The sequence below is a fragment of the Rattus rattus genome, chromosome 8, assembly GCF_011064425.1.
Source record: "Rattus rattus isolate New Zealand chromosome 8, Rrattus_CSIRO_v1, whole genome shotgun sequence".
NCBI classification, from domain to species: Eukaryota; Metazoa; Chordata; class Mammalia; order Rodentia; family Muridae; genus Rattus; species Rattus rattus.
In genome coordinates, this window is record NC_046161.1 from 93845352 (window position 1) to 93854423 (window position 9072).

Below are 9072 nucleotides of genomic sequence, written 5' to 3' on the forward strand. Positions count from 1 at the left end.
ATTATCGATCCATCCTTATCGCTGCTCTTACAAGGAGAAAAAAAAAAAAAAAAACAAGGGGAGGGGGTTGGGGGAGGGCAACACTTTCATGTTCAAAGGATGCTTTTAAAAGAGAAATCAATGTCCCCGCCATTTGAACGTGATGGCGAGATGCAAATGGGACATTGGGCAAATAGCTATTCCACATTAAAGAAAACATAATTAGGTCAGACCCAGCCCTCCGAGGCTCACGTGCCTTTGAAGAATCTGAAGACGGCGCTTCTTTCATTGAATCTTGTTTAACTTGAACATTTTAAAGTCAGCCCAAATTTCTTTTTAGAGTGGGGGAAGAAAAAAACGTGCCAAAGATTTTCCTGTCAACCTACTTTTGGGGTTCTGAATATATAATATACGTTTCTTGATGTTCACACACACACACACACACACACACACACACACACACGAGAAACTTTCCAGGTTGCCTAAACTGATTACTCATAAATTAGACATTTAGGGGACTAGAGGGGAAAAAATGAAAATCTAGACACCTCTGAGAAGCTGCTGTAACCATGGCGACCATTCTCATAGCTGTAGTGTAAAGGGCAAAAAGATTTGTGTTCCCAAATCTGGGCTTATCGCGCCCCTCATTGCTAGACACAAAAGACAAGAGGTGTTACATTTCATCCTTGGGGTGGGGGTTCACAGAGGGCTGTGATCCATGGGTGAGGGAAGCTTCTAATGGCACACTATGGAGGAGTCACAACAAACTGTCTCCAGGTCTTCCGTGCAGTAGAAGGACAAACTCCTAAATTACTGGAATGGGCTGCAAGTTCCCACCCAAGGGCTGGGAGAGCCTGACCTCCAATGTCCCTTCCAGTCCAGAGACTTTGTGAAACTGTGTCTTCGTGAACAGATGATGGCAGGCACCAGCCTGGGCTTGTCAGTTAGGCAACATCTGAAGGGCCCTGCTGTGTTAAGAGCCTGCTCCCTAAGCCCCGGGCATGCTTCAGCACATGCTTCTTACTTTCCTGTGGTCAGTGGGATGCATGGAGCCCAGCAGGTGGACCACAGGGAAACAGAGCTGGTTCTCTAGGATTTGCAAACAAAACTATAAAGAAAGCTAAGAGCCCCCTGGACAGCCCTTTCTTGGACACACCTCTGGATGTCTCCATGGAGTCTCTTTTCTTCTGCCTCACCCTCAGACCTCAATTATTCCTAAACCAATCAAATTCCCAAGGTGTTCTGTGACCTCGACCATCCTTCACGGTGAGATTTTGGTCCACTTCTCTGGTCTTGTCTCATGGGCTTCTTCATCCACCATGAGTGTTCAGGCCCCCACACTCCCTCAGCACCACTGCTTGGGTCTCTGTGTACCCAGGTGGCTCCTGCCTATGTCACTACTGTCCACACTGACCTCGAATCCAAACATCGACCCGGAACGTCGACCCCACTGAGCTGTGTTCAGACAAAATGCTTTTCATGATCCTTCCCAAGGAAAATCATTGTCTCTGGAGAAGGCACTGGTAGGCAAGATAAGTCTTCAAACAAAAATTGATTTTACATCTACAATCCTACCTCCTTGAACACACCAGATCCAGCTTGATCTCCAAAGCTAAGTGGGGCGAGACCTGGTTAATACTCGGATGGGAAACACGGGCTTATTTTAAGAATCAAGAGAGTGCCCAGTCACCACCTTCTCTATCGACAGCATGCCAAGGGCTTCACTCCCAGATGAGGGTCTGTAGAGAGAAGTCTCCCCTGCAGTTGCGTAAGCTGTAAGCAGCACCTTTAGATCATAGGCTGCCTTCCTGTGGTTCTCCTGGACCAGCAATGGCACTGATCATGTAGTATGACCAGTCAGAGCCAGCACTGACCTTCGGGAATGCAGTGTCGCAGAGGCCATGCCTGCACAACATAGAAGGCCAGCGACCGTGACCACGTAGGCAGCACCTCAGACTGAGATGGGACTGGACAGAAGCTCCAGAGCGACGGTCCCCTAGAGAGTCCCTGGATGGTGGGGCTATGGCAACAGTCCTTAGGATAATTAATAGGAGACATCACAGTCCACAAACCCTGCTGCTGCCCTGCTTTCAGACATGCTGGTCCCTGTTGTACCAACAGTCTTCCCTCCGTCTCTCCTGGAAAAACCTTGCCTGGTCCTCATCCATCCTCCAGGTTCACACATTTGTGACTCAGAACTCTGCCTGATCCGATGATGAGAAGGAATTGGAGGTTCAGCACTGGGCTGCAAATTATTTTTTTCCATACAATTTTATTGAAAAAGTATTTTTCATACAATATACTCTGATTATGGCTTCCCCTCCTCCCAGATCCTTCCAACCTCTCCATCCACCCTCCACCGTGCCCTTTCTTTCTCTCGCTGTAGAAAGCAAATGAGCCCATCAATCAGTGGTAGTGGACACTTTCAACCCTAGCACGTGGGAGGCAGAAGCAGGTGAGTTCCAGAGTCTCTAAGAAATTGAGGCCGGTCTGGTCTACAGAATTAGTTCCAGGACAGCCAGGGATACATGAAGATATCCTGTCTCAAAAAAAGAAGGAAGGGAGGGGGGGGGATGGAGAGAGAGAGAGAGAGAGGCAAGCAAAATGGAAAAAATAGAATTAAAGTAGAAAGAAATACACACATACACATACAACCAATAAAAATACAAAATCATGGAGCTGGGGAGATGGCTCAGCAGTTAAAAGCATGGCTGCTCTTCCAGAGGTCCTGAGTTCAATTCTCAGCACTCACATGGTGGCTCACGACCCTCTGTAATGGGATCTACTGCCCTCTTCTGGTGTGTCTGAAGACAGAGCATGCATATTTTTTTTTTTAAAAACACACAAAATTGGAAACCATGATACATACACAAGCAGACTAGTAAGGCTGAAAAGAATTACTTAAGCAAGATGAGACCAAAAATGTACAAAAATACCATGAGTTCTTTTATGCTGGCTAACCTGCTGCTGGGTCTGGGGCCTGCCTGTGTGACTAACACACCCAGTGACAGTCCACCGGAGAAAAGCAACTTTTCCCATGCAAGTAGATACCAATTGCCGAGAGCGTCTTCGTTAGGGTTTGAGAGCCCGGGTCCGCTTTCCCCTTCTCAGAACTCAGGACTCTTGGAACACACACTTTGGTTCTGCTGCTTGGCACACATCTCCGGGTGCTTGATTATGCCCAGTGTGTGTTTCCTTGGGAAAGCTGAGGAGGGATGGGAACGGAGCCGCCAGCAGCCCTTCCCAGAACATTTGTAGAGCGTTTCCTTCCTTTTCCCAGGCCTGGCCCTTGTGGTTTCATTCAGCTCTGCCTGCCACAGCCTGGATGGTGACAAAGAGGCCAAGACTCTCAGGGGAGGATCCCAACCCAGGGAAGGGGGAACCGTTGCCCTAAGGGGTGTGGTAGGGGAGACTGAGGGCTGAGCGACCCCTTTACTGAGACCGACTACCTCAACTTATTCTTGAAGCTCTCCCTAAGGGGGTCTGCGCTCAGTCTGTGGAGTGACCAGATGCAAGATTTCATGCAGTGGCTGTTCCCGCATCTAAGTGTGGCTCGGTCCGTATACAGGAGGTCTGGAACATGAGCTTGATGCTTCTCTTTGACCCAGAGTAACACAAACACACTAAAGTTCCCCTTAATTGTATCCTCACCTGCCCAGAGCTCAACCAACAAGCCTAGCTGCAGGAGACTCTCTGAGGCCCCAGGAGAGCCTATTATCTTATGGGAAAGCTGCAAAATGGCAAGTTTTGCTAATTGGGACTAAAAGGCACAATATTTTCTACTGGCAAATCAGGAGTGTGCCGGGCTGTCACAGAAGAACTCATTATCCCTGTCCCTGTCCCTGTCCCCTTCCCAATCTTCTCTCTGCACATGTATGTGGTATACATTTCTGTATGCATGTTCACGTGTATGGAAACATGTGTGTGCACGAATGCGGAGGCCCCCAAGTGGACATCAAATGTCTTCTTCAATCACTCTCCACTGTTTTGAGGCAGGATCTCTCAATTGAACCCAGAGCTCACCGATCAGCTATTATAGAAAGCCTCCCTGCTCCTAGCCCCGCCCCCCATTTCTGAGATTAGAGGCACCTCCTCAGCTTTTACAAGGGCCCTGGGCATTGAACTCTGATCCTTACGCTCACACTTTATCCACAGGCCCATCTTCCCAAGCCCCACTTATGGATATTTTAAACAAGGTCGCTCTTGGTGTTGAGTGGAAAATAAACAGAAAGTGTGGATGACTTAGTGACTAAGAGCAGCGGTGAGGACTTGGGTATAAAATGGATACTTGGACAGGTCCACAGAGATGTTCCTGCCTCTCTGGAGCTGAGGAGGTGACTCAGCAAAGTGCTTGCTATGCAATCATGAGGAGCAGAGTTGGATCCCCAACATCTATGGAAAAGGCCAGGTGGAAGGACATGGGTTTTGTAACCCCAGCACTAAGGATGGCACATCCCTGGAGCTTACCAGCCAGCAAGCCTAACCCAGTTGGCAAGCCTCGAGTCCCAGAGAGAGACTTTGTCTTAACAAAAAGGTAGATGACACCTAAGGTTGGCTTCCTGGTACACATGTGTACACACATGTACACCTCCACATGGGTAGTGCAGACATGCAAACACACATACACACACACACACACACATACACACACACACACACACACACACACACACACACACACACACACACACACACACACACACACACACACACACACACACACACACACACACACACACACACACACACACACACACACATACACACACACACATACACACACACATACACACACACACACACACACACACACACACACACACACACACACACACACACACACACACACACACACACACACACACACACACACATACACACACATACACACATACACACACACACACCACACCATTTCTTCTCTCAAGCTAACTATATAGATAGTTGAACATCACCGACTGAAGCCCTAGGTTTATGAGGAGTCTGCAGTCCCCTCTGAGCTCAGTAGGAAAGAGCCTCACAGTAACCAAAGATCATAGACCCTGGGCGGGAAGGAAGTTCACACATACTCACCAACCCTAACTAATAGCCAAACAGGAGCCAAGACCAAAAGAGTGAAGGAAGCTCAGCTGCATGGGGAGGGGGACCTCTGGCTCCCACCAAGTCAGCCCATGGGCTCAGAACCATCCAGAAACCAAACCATAGGTCCCTGGATGCTCTGGAGGGCTCTTCACATCCCTGGGCTCTGGGCAGGATCTGCATAGCCTCCCCATTTAGGGCTTCCTAGTCCAGAGAGGAATTGAAAAGTTCAAGTGAAACTCGCCACTGACTGCACCTCTGATTAAATACTGTCCAGCACTCAGAGTGGGCAGTGATTGGTCGTATTAAAATGAAATAGTAGATTACTGCATTGTTTAAAGGGCTGTTGGCTAAGGAAGGTTATTGAGTTACGACATCCTAGATAATAATTCCCTTCTTGCTTCCAAGTACGTCAAGGAGAAGATGCTCAGCCTCAACCTCTGTCAGCCTCGTGGGAATGTATCTCTCTCTGCAGGCAGAGAGGGCTGGCCACCTGGCTCATAGTACTTACCTCCAAGAAACAAATCGGGGCTTGGGCAACCAATCGATGGATCACGGGGAGCCCTTCTTCTGGGGGAACTCATTTGCTTTGAGCTTTGCTGACATTGCCAGATGACTGCCTCTGTGTCACAAGGAATCAGACATCAGAGGACCTGGGCAGTTACACCCCCTGGAGGGTAAGCAGAATTATAGAGAGGCAGCCACAGCCTTGAGTGGCCCAAAGCAGCTATGTTGTGTGATGGATGACAGCAGACAGGAGAAGAGAGGTGCCTTGCTATAGCCGAGGAGAGTGCTGAAGGAAAGTGAGGACGGTTTTCTTTAGAATATGAGCAGAGTGTGACGGTGTTTACTGTAAGCCCAGCACTGCACAGGTAGGGGCGGGAAGAGTAGGAGGCTAACCTGGACTACATGGACAGATAGATCCTGTCTCTGAAGAAGAGGAAGAGGGATGAAGAGAAAGGAAAAGTGGCCTCAGGATAGCAGATTGGGTAACAAACATTTTTGCCAATATATCTTTATGTGTGTTAATAGCAAAGAAACCTGAAAACTTACGTTGACCGTTTCATTACATTATACAAAATGAACTGAAGGCCCAGCGATCTGGCGCAGTAGGTAAAAGTGCTTGCAGCACAAGCCTGATGGAAGCCCGATGACCTGAGACTAATCCCTAGGACCCACATGGTAGAAAGAGAGAACCAACTCCTGATGGTTATCTTTTAACCTCCACATCCATGCCACAGCATGCACGCCTGAGCTCACACACATCACAAACACACACAATAGGAATAGCAGTGGGTAAATAAACATTTTAAATAGAAGGAAGCCATTGCCTTGGAGGCACTTAGAGGTCACTCACACTCCTCCATGGCCTCGGCCGCCCTATCCTGGTCCCCGCACCTGTGGGCCGCATGCTCCCTTTGCGCACAGCACACAGCGCACAGCGTCTTGAGAATCAGATCTCATTCCACACCTCCCCCAAGGAACACCAGGAGCAAATCAGTGTTAACCTGCTGTGGGAGGGAATCTCCTCGGACTGTAAAAGCTCCACTTGACGTTTTTTTAAAAGCTCAGCAAGAATGTAAAAGTCCATTTTGAAAAGACGCCAATGATCCTCTTTCCAGGAAGATGGCCTCTTAGCTACTGGTCTCGCCTCACTGAAAGCCTCCTTGTGCCATCAGGAGCCATTAACAGATGATTGAAGCCTCAGGTTTCCCTCTATAAACATTGATTTAACTCAGTGAAGAGTTTTAGGTTCCTCCGTACCGAGCACTGGCTGGCCCGGGCTGTGTGGCTCCAATTCTCTTTGCCACCAGGCAGGAAGGCACGGAGGTGAAAGGTACGTGCCTCAAAGTCGATTATTCTGCTCCTGATGCCAGCTTAGCCAACTCCTACCTGACCTGGCAAGAGCCACTTCCTCCCTAGCTGTTTCCTCGTCAGTGAGGTGAGAAAAATCATTTGCGCCTTCTCAGGAGGATGGCATGAGTCAAGAACTCAGAAAAAAAACGACCAGCAAACCTTGAGCATAGTGAGCATGCGCTAACAGTGTCCTAGTCAGAGGTTTCTACAGCTGGGATGAAGCAAGTTGGAGAGGAAAGGGTTCCTTTGGCTTACACTTCCACATCACAGATCATCATCAGAGGAGGTCAAGACAGGAAATGAAGCAGGGTAGGACATTGGAGGCAGGAGCTCATGCAGAGGCCATGGAGGGATGCTGCTTATTGCCGTTCTCCCCATGGCTTGCTCAGCCTGCTCTCTTATAGGACCCAGAACCACCATGGGGGCAGTGGGAGGATGGCCCCACCCACAATAGGCGGGGCCTCTCCTATAAATCACTGCTTAAGAAAATACCCTCCAGGCTTGCCTGCAGCCCAGTCTTAAAGAGGCATCTTCTTAATTGACCTTATCTCCTCTCAGATAACTATAGCTTGTGTCAAGTAGACATAAAAATATGCGGCAGAGTTGACCCCTTGCCATCTTGACACGCAAACATATCACCGTGAAGCCACAACCTTTCCTTTGCATCCATCCTCAAGACCTTACATTTAAAACATGAATAACTTGGAAAAAACCCCCACCGTCTTTACCAATTCAAACACATTTAAAGTTCAGCCCCTTTAAAACATCCGGCCTCGAGTCTCCTCGTTGTTGCCTTCGGAACAAAATGCAGAACTCTCAGCTCCCCCGGCACCATGCTTCCCACTGTAGTGATAATAATGACTGAACCTCAGAACCGCGCCTGTCTGGAGCAAACCTCCTCATCTTTGCCAACAGGCAGGAGCTGCGTGGAGCACTGTCCTGTAAGGCTATTCAAGAGGTCCTGGAGCTGGGCTCCACCCACAGCCAACACTGGCGCATCCCGGGCTACAGTGCCATCGTAGGGGACGACCAGATGCCCGGCATCGACTGGCTCCTCGATGACATTTCCTGCCATATCTTTACTGCCAACTGAGCTTCCCCAGCTCACTGTCCAGACCACTGTCCTCATCGGACACCAGCCAGAGGGATGAGCAGCAGCTGGCCAGACTAACACTCCCAACCCCACCGTGACCCGCTGCTGCTACTGATGCTCCCCCTGGGTGAGGGTTGTCACCCTGGCTCTGAAAATGGCCTGCAACTGCCATGCCAAAAGGAAAGGCTGGACTGGGAGGCTTTCCAGACCCTGGGTGTCACCTCTGTCCAGCAATGAGAATAAAGCACTCCTTGACCAGTGTTGGGTTTTTTTGTTTTTGTTTTTTTTTTTTTTTTAAATCTAATCTCCTTAAAAGTCCAAAATCTCTTTCAAACATTTGAAAACTCTCAACTATGGGCTCCTGTAGAAACCCAAATTAAGTTAAATACTTTTTTTAATTGAAGAGGAAGACGTAGGACACAGTCACAATCTTAAAGCAAAACCACACCCCAATAGTGTAAATAACTCAATGTTCAATATCTGGGATTCACTCACCATCTTCTGGGCTCCTCCAAAGGGGCTTAGGTCACTTCTCCAGCTCTGTCTGCTGCAGCACACACAGCTCGTCTTCTAGGCTCAGGCCAGCTCCCTGGCCTACCAGCTGCTGTCCTTGGTGGTCATCCATGGTACTAGCATCTCCAGTTGGGTCTCTTGGGTCTCTTGTTGCAACTGGACTTCACTTTCTCAAGTAGCCTCCCCTAGGCTCTCTTCACAAACTCCAACCCTGCCACCCAGCACCCAGCCTCAGCTGCCGTCCATGACCCCTTCATGCGTTCAAAACCAGTACCACCCAGGTAGTTCTCACATTACAAATTCTGCTTCCGGTACAAGGTGTAACCTAGGACAGATTTGGAACACTGCTTCTATGTGCTGGCTCTGAGGAAACACTTCCCAGAAGATTTCCCGGTGATGCTGCTCTCTTCTTAATCACACAGCTGATTCTTCAGCCCCAGCCGACCAACATCCACCATCCCAGCAAAGCAAAGGTTTCAGTTTAGTGGTTCTGGTTACCTTGTTATTGACAGTTCATTTCCTCAGCCCGAGCTGACCAGAACCACAAGTTC